Source organism: Ptychodera flava (assembly GCF_041260155.1).
Source record: "Ptychodera flava strain L36383 chromosome 23 unlocalized genomic scaffold, AS_Pfla_20210202 Scaffold_24__1_contigs__length_23054250_pilon, whole genome shotgun sequence".
NCBI lineage: Eukaryota > Metazoa > Hemichordata > Enteropneusta > Ptychoderidae > Ptychodera > Ptychodera flava.
The window spans coordinates 14735604-14750267 of NW_027248278.1; the positions used below are offsets into that span (position 1 = coordinate 14735604).

The window sequence follows — 14664 nt, forward strand, 5'->3', positions numbered from 1 at the left end:
ATATATATATATATATATATGTGTGTGTGTGTGTGTGTGTGTGTGTGTGTGTGTGTGTGTGTGTGTATACGCAATGAGTATTCTTTTTACAAGTGAAGACACCAATGTAATGATGCTTTCTACAGCAAAATAGAGTACAGATTGCATCTGAAAACTATACTGCAATTTAGATACACAAATCCAAGATCACTGTAAATGATTCTTCTTTATTCCAAACGAATGTGTAAATGTTAGTAAAATAAATAAAAATACAGACAAAAAACATTCAGAACAATTTTCCTGAGACACATTCAAAGTTATCTTCAATACTGTAAAAAAAGAATTTCCATAGCCTTGATAACTCTAATATCAATTAATGCAGTCACTTTTAAATATGCCTGAGCCTAACAGGGAGAAATATGGTTCATCAGAACAATTTGATATCTTACCATTATCATCCCTATTGACCTGTATACAAAATTTTGAAGCAATCTGTTGACCTGTTTCAGAGAAATATTTTAAACAAAAACAGGAAAATAACCCAAAATACAACAAGCAACTAAAAATCAGCTCAATTAAACCCATATGACAATTTAAATTATAATAGAATTCATTGTTTCACGGCCTGATCTGTGAAAATAAAACACAGTGAATCATGTGTCCCAAACAGCAAAATAGTGAAATTAAATCCTGGTGAAAATTAATGCTCTTTACAGTATGCTGTAAATTTTGGCATACGTTAAAAGATATACATGTGTAGTATTCCTAAGTTTTGTACAGTAAGTTTGTGTCAATTGAGATGTGTCAGCTAATGACTGTGTAATTCACCAAATTACAAGATCAACTATGTGTACCTTTAAATATAGGAATAAAAAATCATTTCAAGAGTTTCTTGATTGAATATGAAGCACTCAAGCTATCTACACAGCAAGAAAAGGCAGACACATGCCTGTAACAGAGGATAATCATTACCTGTAACAGGCCAAGAGAAATAACCTTTTTTGCAAGACCAGTAAAAACCTGTCAAATTTTAGGGTTGTGTAAATTCTGATTCATGGTGGTACAGGATTGTATACAATGCTGTAAATTCTGACTGTATCAAGACCTATAATTGCAGCACTGAACCACCGGTGTGCGTACAGTGGTGTGTCAGCTACAGGGCCTGAAAATTTGGATGGATTTCAGGGTGTAAATTTGTTGTAAAAATTGGCAAATTTTGATGATTGAAGCAGAAAGAAATGTTATTGTTTGAACACTGAAAAATTTCAGACCCTGTTAGAGATCAGTGTTCACAGCACTGTGTACAGGTGCTGTAATTGGTAGAAATACAGCCATGTGTTTACAGTACTTGATACAGACATGTGCATCAGCCCCTGATAGAACTCCTTCTGTATTTGCTGACACAGACCTGTAACACAGTTTGTATCAGGGCCTGTGCAGGAACTGTTCATGGGGTGAATTTTTTTGTAGTGTATGTTTAATTAACTCTTACTTATCACATACATGTATGTGCACTGTTAAATTGTAGCTTTTGTTCAGTTCATCAAAATCTCAAAAACTAGGAAAAATTGCTCTGAAAAACACAATATTGCATATCTTGCATATATATTGCATATTAAAGACTGTAACTGCACCTTGATAAATTCTTGAGGGCACAAATCCAGATACGTCAAAGTGACAAATTTCAGCAGTGCTTCAAAGGTGTACTTGTGAAGTATTGTAAGTTATGCCTTGGTTATAAATACTAAACTTTTCTTGGTGTAACTGACCTGTGCCAGCTAATGACTTTATATTTCACTGAACTTACAACACCAGCTCTGTGTACTACTTTTCAAGTAAAGCAATTAAAATTGAGAACAAATCAGTTGTTGACCAACAGAGGGATGATGGATAATTACTCAGAAAAGCTATGCATCACTGTTCTGTCTCACACAATTGTCACTGAACTGTTTTTATCAGGTGGTCTCTCACTGGCTCTGCCATACTTCCTCTGCAGTATGTAGTGTCTTGAATTAGAGTCATTAAGCATTCGCTGATTGAGTGTGTCTATCCTATCAAATCGTTTAGTTTGTCAGATCGCCAAGAAGGCCTGGAGGCAATTATCCTTCCATCTGGTGGGACTCCTCATCAGACATCAGGTCTGCTGTTACATCATTCCAGAAACCCTTCTCATCTGCATTGATCACTGCACTTCTCCTCTTTAAAATCTGTAGGTAGAAATGATAAATGATGGTTATTTAAAATAATGCAAAGAGTGAGATAAATGATGGCATAATACTTAAAGTCACTGTCATAACTAACAATATGGTACATTTGATATTTTAAGATCAACTCTGGTATCATGACTTATTACTGATTTGAACATATTATGTTGCCTTCCATTCCACCTATGCTTAGGAACATAGGGAAATTCATTTTAACATTGGCATCCTTGTCCAAAGACCTTTGAGCACATCAGAATGGAACTGTCAATTTACATAACCCTCAACTAAAGTAAGTCTTGCTTTGTTAAATTTTATTTGAACCCATTAGTACATTTGTACAATTATTGTGACAAAATTGTTGACTCTGTATATCTAATAGTGCTAACTATGCAAAGACCCCACCCATACATGTACTACAAATATCCCATGATTCATTCTGATTTGTACCAACAGAGATTCCCTAGTCAAGCCAGGCATAGCTCACATGTGTAGAGAAAACTGTAGACTACTAAAAATAAAAATTTTAAAAATGCTTTGAAGGAGACTCATTGTCAATAACCATTTCAAATGATTTTTCAATATCATGCATTATTTAGAGTACATATAACACAATGGGAACTAATTTGGGATAATTGGATGAAGTAATGTCGATTTCATCTACAAATGTAACCTCATCTACTTTTCTTTTTATGTTATGCACTTGTTTTTATGAGTATTTGGTAATATTGCAACATTCAACTATAGGGCACCTAACATATTTGAGAAATTTGAAAAATATGAAAATCCAATTATCCCAAATTAGTTCCAATCGTGTTATATACATTTTATATAATTTTCAAGAAATTATATAGACAGCCATACAGAAAAATTTGAAGTATAATAGAGATACTTGAAGCATGGACTGGCTGTTGTTGAATACTGTTCAATAACTGTCAGTTCAGCCACTAAGTAAATACTAGTTCAAAACTATATCCTTGTTCCCAGCGGGTGCAAACTATATCCTTGTTCCCAGCGGGTGCAACACTGAAGCTGTTTTGACTATGCAAAATGTTTTTATGAAAAAATGTATATTAAGTTACATTTTGTGAAATAAGGCAAGAGTTTTCTTGCACACAGTTGGTTGTTCCAAAAACAGTTTCGTATAATGTTAATAAAAGATAAAACTATGGTTTTTTTAGCACATCGTGTAATCTGGAACATGTTATCAGAGCATAAGCTTGTTTCATCTTTCAATATTAAATTTGCAACAAACTCTTGGACATGAGTTTGTTTTATGATATTGTTTCAAAGTTGTGTTCCCTGGCAAGGTTCATAAAATACACTTCATGGATTCCTTCAACAATATTTTGGCCAGTTAAAAGCTGTTAAAAGTGTTAAAAGCTCATCCTGAGTTTGACTATGCTATTATTGTATGTTATGTTATGTACATTTGTGTTTTGAACTCAATCTAAGAGCCCTTTAGTTGTTTCAACACTACAGATAAAGTATGGCATAAAACTTCGCCTCAGATCGCCTCTGTATCGTTTCCGACATTGCTGTCGCCTCAGTTTGTTTATTTTCTATATCGTTTCATTACCGCCTCGTATCAGCCTTGCATTGCTTCCGCATCGTATCAGCCTAAACATCGCCACTGCATCGTATCAAGTCAATTTCATGGTCCCAATTGGCCACGGCATATTATTCACTCAAAAATGCCACAGCAAAGTTGCCGCCTTCGGAAATTTCGCCGCCTGGCATTGCCCATGTTTTTGAGAGTAAAGGTATACAAAATGAAAGATCAAATACATGTGTCCAACCCATATGTCCAACATTATCCATTCATGAAATGTTGCTTCAACACACAAAAATGGGAACAAAGTTGAAACATATTGTGATTATAATGCGCTTCTTTTACGAATTGCTTTTATTGATATGAAGTTTGTATACCGTTTTATTTGTGAACATTTTTGTAACAAGATAGCACTCTACCAGGGACAGACATTAACGGTTGCAAGTGAAAGTCGCGTTTGGACAACTGCAACTGAAACACCAGTACCGGTTGCCCGATGAGACAAGTGTCAAAAAGTGACGGTGGGACAACTTTTCCACTGACTAGAAACCCAGAAATGTGTGGTACTGTGTGCGGATTACCATTTTAAATGACTGAAATTAGTATTTTTAAGCTTAAATACATGTACGTCCTTGAAAGCGCACAAGAAAAACTGGCCGTACAAAGTAAGGAGAATTGCTAAAATAATAACTGCAGTGTATCATATACTAGGTTAACACATATAGTGATGCCGCCATGAATTCTCCTAACGCTTTACACAGTGACCTTTAAACCCGATTGACGTGAATAAATTATGATGTAGAGGAAGTCCGTGACCTTTAGTCACAACACATTGATAACACTCTGATAGCGGGAACTTCCAAGTGTTTCAATAATTGCTACGCAATTCATACTATAGAGTTACACTCCGCAACCAATATCCATCACAAATAAAATTAATTTTAGGCAAACTATCGCACCATGCGCATACGGTATAAATCTGAGTAGGCCTACATATGTCACGCCGCGCCAATCACTCTAAATCACGTACCCACATCGTCCAAGACGTTCAAATTCATGATTATTAACCGATCATTTACCTTCAACTAGATAAAATCTTGTCTATATTCTCAATTTTCGATGACTTTTGACGAAATGACATCGACTTTTCATGCCCGATATCTCATATCCGATGTCTTTGAGTTCCGTGAATGAGGCGATGCGCTAGTGAAACGATACGGAAACGATACCAAACAACCGAGTGAGCGATGTTGGATTTGGGGTTGGGCGATGCGGAAACGATACGGAAACGATAATGAGGCTAAAAAAGCGAAGCTTTGGGCGATACTTTATCTGTATGTTTCTCTAAAATAATTTGCAGGGTTTACACATTTCATTGTGATCTCAAAATTTGACATTGAATAAGCTGCATAACTATCGATTACATCTGTATCTTCAAGGGAAGGTTAACAAGCGACCTAGCGGCCGATATAGCTCCGCTGTGTTTATGTAGAGAATAACTATTTTGACACATGTTGGTGAAGAAGGTGGAAATCTTTGATAGCTCATTTCAATGGCCAGAAAAAAGAGGCTAAAATATCTGCAAAAATATACAATTGAAGATTTCATCATAATTTGAATTTTTACATCGGATCATTCCAAAGAACACGTCCACTAAAGCTATCTGACGAGTAGTTTTTAGAGAATAAAATTTTCTGACCAAAAATGGCAATGATTGTCCCCTAAAATAAAAATAGTGTCAATGACACTGTGCTCCCATCCTGGACTATTTAGTGTTTGTTCTCTGGTCAGATATTTGAACATGTGTAAAAGGGATAAAGTGCATGAAGTGAAAATACTTAAATGAAATGTACTGGAGACAGTGAAATATGTTTAATGTAATTATTCAGAATATAAAATGGAAAAAATACAGAATTAGATATATCGAATACTGTGATACAACCATTAACTCAACAAGTCATTTACAATGACATAGTCCCCACTTGTAATAGGAGTATTAGTCTTGATGGGGCAGGAAATGTGGTCATTAAGAAGTATCACTGGAGTGTATATGTTGAGATCTATGGGCACATAGGTCTATGTCGTTGTTCCCAATTTGAAACACATGAGGTATGTCTAAGATATGGTTCTAAATCAGGAAAAAAGATCAGACCTCTAGCAGTATTGGCCAGCCAAGAAATACATATGTGCATTATAAATGAGGTACAAGATGTGACATCTTAAGGTCTAATATGCTATCAAAATTGGAGGGTATAGAACTTGTGGTCACTGAAATATGCATATATATGTATAATCAAGGTCAAAGGTCATCGAGGTCACATGACATTTTGAAAAAAAAAATTATATTGCTAATTAATCCCTACATGCCAAAAAAATCAGATACGGATAGTTTTCAATTGGATTCGAACCCACAACATACGGCATCAGTCGCCTAGCTGAGAGGCCAGAGACAGAACCACTTGGCTAAATCTCCACTCCCAAAAAAGAGTGGTTCAATAGCCGGCTAAGTTGTTACATTTTCTGACTGAGACCACTCAACACGTTGTAGAGTTCTTAAAGCACTCACACACGCATGCTCACTATCATACATCTCACATACACACTTTATCGAAGCGAAGAAACGAATTTCATCGCTTTAACTGGGCGAACGATAACCTCGGGGACAATTCTGTCCACCAGCAGTGTTACCAACCCAGGATAGAAAATACGGATAGTTTTCAATCGGATTCGAACCCACAACAGATCTCTAGCTCTATTCGCTTGCCCAGAATTAGATGTGTACATAATTAATGAGGTAAAGCGTGTGTTGTCATAAGGTCTCCCATCCTACTAAATACAAAGGACATAGCACTTGTGGTTACTTATTTATTGACATAAACATATATTTTAGGTAAAAGGTCATCGAGGTCACATGACATTTGGTCAAAAAATTTCTCTCCTATAGTTATCCCTATACACCAAAAATCAGACATCCAGCTCTATTGGCTCGCTCAGAATGACATATGCGCATAATTATTGAGGTACAGTATGTAACGTCATAAGGTGTCCAATCATACCAAACATGAAGGATGTAGCACTTGTGGTTACCGAGTTATGGAAAAATATGTATATTTGAGGTCAAAGGTCACCGAGGTCACGTGAAATTTTGTCAAAAAAATTGTTTTGCTAAGTTATCCCTATATACCAAAAATCAGACCTCTAGCTCTATTGGCTCGCTCAAATTAGATATGTGCATAATTAATAAAGTACAATATGTGGCGTCATAAGCTGTCCCATCATACCATACATGAAGGCTGTAGCACTTGTGGCTACTAAGTTATGGACAAATATGTATATTTGAGGTCAAAGGTCACCGAGGTCACGTGACATTTTGTCAAAAAAATTGTTTTGCTAAGTTATCCCTATATACCAAAAATCAGACCTCTAGCTCTATCGGCTCGCTCAAAATTAGATATGCGCATAATTAATGAGGTACAATATGTGGCGTCATAAGGTGTCCCATCATACCATACATTAAGGCTGAAGCACTTGTGGTTACTGAGTTATGGACAAATATGTATATTTGAGGTCAAAGGTCACCGAGGTCACATGACATTTTGTCAAAAAAATTGTTTTGCTAAGTTATCCCTATATACCAAAAATCAGACCTCTAGCTCTACTGGCTCGCTCAAAATTAGATATGCGCATAATTAATGAGGTACAATATGTGGCGTCATAAGGTGTCCCATCATACCATACATGAAGGCTGTAGCACTTGTGGTTACTGAGTTATGGACAAATATGTATATTTGAGGTCAAAGGTCACCGAGGTCACGTGACATTTTGTCAAAAAAATTGTATTGCTAAGTTATCCCTATATACCAAAAATCAGACCTCTAGCTCTATTGGCTCGCTCAAAATTAGATATGCGCATAATTAATGAGGTACAATATGTGGCGTCATAAGGTGTCCCATCATACCATACATGAAGGCTGTAGCACTTGTGGTTACTGAGTTATGGACAAATATGTATATTTGAGGTGAAAGGTCACCGAGGTCACGTGACATTTGTCAAAAAATTGTATTGCTAAGTTATCCCTATATACCAAAAATCAGACCTCTAGCTCTATTGGCTCGCTCAAAATTAGATATGCGCATAATTAAGGAGGTACAATATGTGGCATCATAAGGTGTCCCATCATACCATACATTAAGGCTGTAGCACTTGTGGTTACTGAGTTATGGACAAATATGTATATTTGAGGTCAAAGGTCACCGAGGTCACGTGACATTTTGTCAAAAAAATTGTTTTGCTAAGTTATCCCTATATACCAAAAATCAGACCTCTAGCTCTATTGGCTCGCTCAAAATTAGATATGTGCATAATTAATGAGGTACAATATGTGGCGTCATAAGCTGTCCCATCATACCATATATGAAGGGTGGTAGCACTTGTGGTTACTGAGTTATGGACAAATATGTATATTTGAGATCAAAGGTCATCAAGGTCACATGACATTTTGTCAAAATATCTGAGATATCTGAGTGAACCGATGGACTCAAGGATGGACGAACAGACAGACATGACCCAATCTATAAGCTCACTGGACTTCATCCCTGGGGACTAAAAATTGTGTCACTGCATCCTTTTTGCAATATCAATACGATGAGAAACTAAATTTTTATTTTTCGTGGCCTTATACATGGGAGTCTATGGAGATCTGCCTTATACATGGGAGTCTATGGACGTGTAAACTAAAAATATGCAAATTTCACCACGATTTGCCCAAATTTGGGAAAGGTCACTCCTATGCACTTCCATACCAAGTTTCAAATCAATCGGACTTGTGGTTTCAGAGCAGGAGATTTTTTGACCAAAAATGGGAGAAAATTACAAAAAAATTCATGAAAAATAGCAAGTCCAAGATACTGACCCAAGATGTGCACAATCATTTCATGTCAGCCCAAAGTACTTACATGCTAATTTTTCATGTAATCTGCTCAGTGGTTATTGAGTTTTCAATTTTGACTGTTTTTACATTTTTTCACTTAATTGCATATTTTTGGCAATGACAACTTCATTTGAACAAAATCTCATCTACAGCCCATCATCCATGTACACACCAAATATCAAGATGAAATGTACAGCGGTTTGGAGTTTTTGATGTTGACGGACAGACATACAGACATACAGACATACAGACACACAGACATACAGACATACATACATACAGACATTTCCCTAGCCTATAAGAATAGCTTCCATTGCCATATATACATATGGCTATGGGAGCTAAAAATTGCAGATTTCACCATAATTTTAGTATATCACATATTACAATAATCCCTTGGAACCTGTATACCAAATATCAAAGCTATCCACTTGCAGTTTTTGAGAAACAAATTTTTTTAACAGAAATAGCAAAAATTGCCCCAAAATATACAAAATTGCAGATTTCATCATAATGTCAAAATATCAAATTTAGTTATTCTGTAGGAACCTGCATATCGAATTTCAAAGCTATCAAACCAGTACTTTTTGAGAAATACATTTTTCGACCAAAAATGGCAAAAATTACCCATAAATAACAAAATTGCAGATTTCATCATAATTTCAATAAATACCATTAAGTTCATCGGTAGGAACCTGTATAACAAATTGCAAAGCTAAGTTACCCTAAGTAAACTGCACATCAAATTTCAAAGCAATCCGACGATCGGTTTCAGAGAAGATGACTTTTTTACCAAAAACAGGAAAAATTGCCCCAAAATACAATTATGGAAATTTCACCACAATTTGAACAACCTTGACTGGGGTTACTTCCAGGAACCTCTATACCAAGTTTCAAATTAATCTGACTTGAAGTTTCAGAGAAGAAGATTTCTTGACCAAAAACAGGAAAAATTGCCCCAAAAATACAATTATGCAAATTTCACCACAATTTGAACAAACTTGAGTGAGGTCACTCCTATGAACCTCCATACCAAATTTCAAAGAAATCTGACTTGCGGTTTTAGAGAAGAAGACCATTGTTGACGGACGGACGACGACAGACAATCAGTCTATCGGATAAGCTCCGCGTCTCTGACAGCGGAGCTAAAAAGGCAGATTTTGTCGCTTAAAGCTGTTAGGTGCTCTGCAAATGTATAACCAAATATCAAGCTGAACTAAGTAAAATTGATTTTACTTGTGTCATGATGGTTCTACCATGTACATGTACTATAATTCACCAACACTGGTGCTTTGGTTACCTTGTCCTTCAAAGTTCACTGGTTTAGACTAAAAAATTATCAGTGCAGACTTTGTAGTACATACCTCTCTTATTCTCCTGTTGTTGGCATGCCTTTTTGTGTAACTCTGTCTTTCCTTGAGACACTACCCTTTCCCTACTTTTCAGTGCCTAATAAACATCTCCAAGGGGCCTGCAACTTGCAAGGATATAAATAAAAGAGTTAAAAATCTTACTGTGAAAAATCAAAATATCTGAAACACAGATGATGAATCATCATATTTCATGTGACAATAATGACAATGAATAATCATATTAATCTGAATATCAATTGGTATTCACATTTGAATCAGACAATAGCATTCCCATGGCCTACAAAGGCTTGACATCATCGGATTCCCACTGCACTAAGCATGGATGAAAGATTGACTCTTTTACATCCATGGTTATACAATAATACAAAATGTTCATGTTGAAAATAAGACCATATTTCATTTGATACAGAAATTGCATTAATTTAGAAAGTTAGAAATCATTAATGAAGTGATGCAAAATAAAATGACATACCATGTTTAGGTAAGATCAGAATTATTCTCATGTTTACTTTAAGGCAGATGAGTTGCAACTTTTGACATTATTTTTATGATTTTTATATTTAGATTAAAATCAGTTCATAGCAAATTTCTACAACTCAGAGATGTTTACTCTAGTATAATTATCCACAGAGTTGGACTGCATGAGGAGATTCTTGTAAGACAAATAATAAATGGGTGCCGCACCCAAATATGGCTGCCTACATGCAACTACATGATAAACAGCGTAAATGGTGGATGTACACATTTAAATCTTTACAAATACAACATGGTGCAACCCACTGAAAGGAAGGGAAAGGGATTCACTCCACTTAGAGGAAAAATTCTTGTTTTCACCATTAATTTGGCAAGATTTTGAAAATTGCGGGAAATTTAAAATTAACAAAGATGTGCTCAATTTCTTGTCTATTCTGCCACAACCAAATGCTGTGAGGCACAGTTAATGACTATATATCATTCAATTTGTAGATTGCAATGAATATCTGAAGAAATTGAAGGTACTTTGAGGTTGGACAAATTTCACAGTGTTGCAGCTCACGGCCTTTTAAAGCCCAATAGCAGTATCTTTAAGCATTATTTTATGCGCTAACCCTTTTCCTGCCAAGTCCATATTTCACCATCAGGTCAAGATGGTTAAAATTAATGAAACACAACATATTCCATATGGTGTATTTTAACATAATATTGTACATTTGAAGGCTGTAGAAAACATAAATATTGTAAGCTTGATTTTTTTGGACTAAAGATGCTATAACAGGCAAGCCAAGCAGGTGAAAAAACGCCATGTTTGGGCTCAATACCGCGTTTTACTGACTTGGCTGATTGGGAAGTAATAGTCTTAATACTGTCTGGCAGGAAAAGGGTTAACTTTCAAGTTGAAATAAGTTTGTGAGAGTGTATAAGGTGGTGTGTAAGAAGCTGGGTAGAAAGGACTGATGTAGTGTAGAGCTGTGTGCATGTGACATGGCTAATGAATGTAAACAAGACAAAATAGACTGTGCATAATGGCGATAGGCTAGTTGCGACTTGGATTTTTAATGCCAGTAGTTGATGCACCCCTGTTTTAGACAAAGATGATGGGGCATGCCCTCAAATTGAAGCGTCTGCAATGTCTACCACCCATACAAAGGTTGAACACTACAAGGCAAGCATCCATGTAGGGCCAGCTATGATCGTTTTGAACAGCAACATTTTAGGTCGGACATCTCTGATTTTCCAGAGAAACAGCGCTATGTAAAACCCTTAGGTCAGAACCAATGATCATTAATTTCCAAATACATACAAGTTAACAGTATGTTTAAGAGTTGATATATACTTTATTTAAAGCTCCATAAGCTGTATCTTTTGGCTATTTTTTCAGAACTTTTGTTTTGTGGTTTTCCTACACTTTCTGCATTGAATCCCTAATTCGTAATTTAATGCCAAGTATTTAGCATGTCAACAAAACCTAAATGAGTATAATCTACGAAATTACGGTATTGTTGAAAATAGCATTCAAGCCTGGACTAGAATCATTTGTAAACAATAAACAATGATCACTACACACATACAAGCTGTGTTGACAAAAAGAATACTTGAAATTTCAGCATGACAAACTTTTTAGGATCAGACACAGTAGTTGATATACAGAAGCAGAACACTGAAAAACTTGCAACAAGTTACAGCTTATGTCCCTTTAAATCCCACGTTGACAGAATATAGTAATTTCCACAGAATATTCAAGGGTTTTACATATGTGTTGATGTCCCCCGAATTTCTAAAATGGTCCCCTTGGGACAGGAGTAGGGGTTTACAGTGACCCCCTGTTTTGACATCCCAGATTGAACACTGACAGAGGTGAATGTTTTCACCTGTGACGTTGCATGTTCTGTTCCTTAGGAATATTACCAAAATCAAAATGACTGTTAAAATTTGAATTTACTCATCATATGTTTCACAAATGTATGGTTTCCTACTGCAGTAAAAGCCAACATCCTTCAGAGCTGAAGTAAGTTTGTGAAAATACAGTAATTTTGGTGTATGTGCAATTTTGCACAAGGTAAAGATTGTGCTGTGATTAAATATTTGCCCAAACATGCAAACACTGAGGATACTGTGCATACCTGCACTGAAATCTTCACATAAAGTGCACAGAGTAGTCTAATGTATAATGCAGAGCGCTGAATGTTTTCAACTTAGACATTGTATGTTCTATGTCCTTAGTAATATTACCTATTTTTGAAAATGGGGAATTGCGAGGTGTAAGTCTTCCTAAAAGTTTATTTTCTAGAATCGATTTTCATTCTAACATTACTCAAACCTAGCGGCCGATATAGCTCCGCTGTGTAACTAAGGGATACTGTCGCATACAGTTGTCTAGCATCATTCCTTGCAAGCTCTATTTTGGAGGCCAAAAGAGTACGCGACAGCTTTGAAAAGAAATGAATTTTTATGTATAAAAATGTGAAAGAACCTTGAGGCTCCCACCTCAATATCAAAATGTTTATGTTACAAAATATTTTGGTCTCGACAAGTTTATCCAGCAAAATCGCTGTAGTGAATATCGCCATGCATTCTGGTCATTTTGGATAAAATTAGCATATTTTTAATGCAAATTCACGTACTTGTCACATTTAAGGTGTCAGAGATTCAGAGATTTTTTGTAATTGATATATTTACCAGCAACGCGGCTCGGAGCAAACAGGAGCTGTTTCCAGACCGGTGGGTGGAGGGACGGTGATTCACTTCACATTGTATCTATGAGGAAACCATTAAATCTTATTTTTCAATACAGAACTAGCCACATCTGTGTATTTATAGATGCTTGATTATTGATATTAATGTACTTAAATTAGACTGAGCTGGTTACTAGTGAATCATGAATGTTGGTGCACGAAATTTGGTTTTTGAATAGTACCGGATGGTGAGAATAGCGTTTGAAAGCAGATGTGAACAACAAATATGCTATTGGACTTTCACCCAAGTGATTACATGTTTCTAAAGGTTTAGGGTATTCTTTGAAAGTTCAAAGGTCAAATAAGAAATTTACGTCAGTTATTAATAAAACATCAAATAAGACTGTGACACAAAGACAAATGAAAGTTGGGGGCAATCTTTTTCTTGAAAACACTTTTGAAGGGTGATTATTCTATATTTTCGAAACACCAACACCAGAACCCTAACACCCCCCCCCCCGTAATTTCTGTACAGTCCCTCGCCACGAAAAGGTTACATTAGCATGAAGTTGCCTGGGAATTAGATGTTCATTGTTTATTGAAATTTTATCAGCAATATCGATGATTTAAACAACACAAACGTTAGACATTTTTGCAAGATAAAGACATTGCTGAACACGTTTATACGAGAAGGAGTAGACGTATGTACGAAAAGACACTTGGGCTGGTTACATATGGCTGGTTAAGACAAAGAGGACAAGTTAACTATACATACCTGTACCTGGTATACTGTACACGACCTCCGTCCAGCTGATGCAGGACTCAGCAGCGATCGAGGGGTCGACCTTTCGCTTGTGCGAAAAGAGTTGCCCTCTTCCGTCCAAATTGCTAAAATGGGTTGTCGAGTTTCGTCCCGATTGAAGGAGAATAAACTTGCTGCTTGTCGAACCGTTGAGCTTCTGGTAGTAGCTCTAAACGTAACTAAGTTCATGACATCGACACGATTGGACTCTCCAGTTGTACTAGATTAAAACGTACAGCGTAGTCGTCGAGATGGTCCAGGATTTCAAGGTAGACTGTAGACATTCCTAAACACGGGCGGGACATGTCAGTAAACGCTAAAAGATGAACGACTGGAGATTTTGATCATTGTTGGCGGTACGTGTAAGCGACGCCACGCCAACACCACACTTACTGGGTCTTCTGATTGACCTTTGACCAATATGGCTTACGGCTCCTTAGGTTTTCAAATATTCACGAAACGAACTGCGAAGAATTTGATGATAACTATCATTTTTTACTCAATCTTGAAGAAAATGTTATTTTTTCGCTCTCGTTAGACAAGAATATTGCTAACTTAGCCCCATCTTCGTCTTACACCAGATAAATGTACAAACTCAAGGGCAGCAGGCTAGAGGGTCAAGTTTTGCCGTGCTATCAGACTGCGGCCTCATGAATATTGTTTTTAATACGCAC

At 36.3% G+C, this 14664-nt stretch overlaps 1 long non-coding RNA gene across 3 annotated transcripts; it reads right to left on the bottom strand.

The window, feature by feature from the left end:
- Positions 1–229: 229 nt before the first annotated feature.
- On the bottom strand, positions 230–14374 carry LOC139124861 (uncharacterized). 3 transcript variants are annotated; one of them, XR_011550077.1, is made up of 4 exons: positions 13964–14374; positions 13193–13270; positions 10028–10140; positions 230–2186 (listed from the first exon to the last, which is right to left on the bottom strand). It is a non-coding gene; the product is annotated as an uncharacterized lncRNA (long non-coding RNA). The 3 variants fall into 3 exon arrangements; XR_011550075.1 differs by lacking the exon at positions 13193–13270 and having other exon boundaries at positions 10028–10134; XR_011550076.1 differs by lacking the exon at positions 13193–13270.
- Positions 14375–14664: the final 290 nt, after the last annotated feature.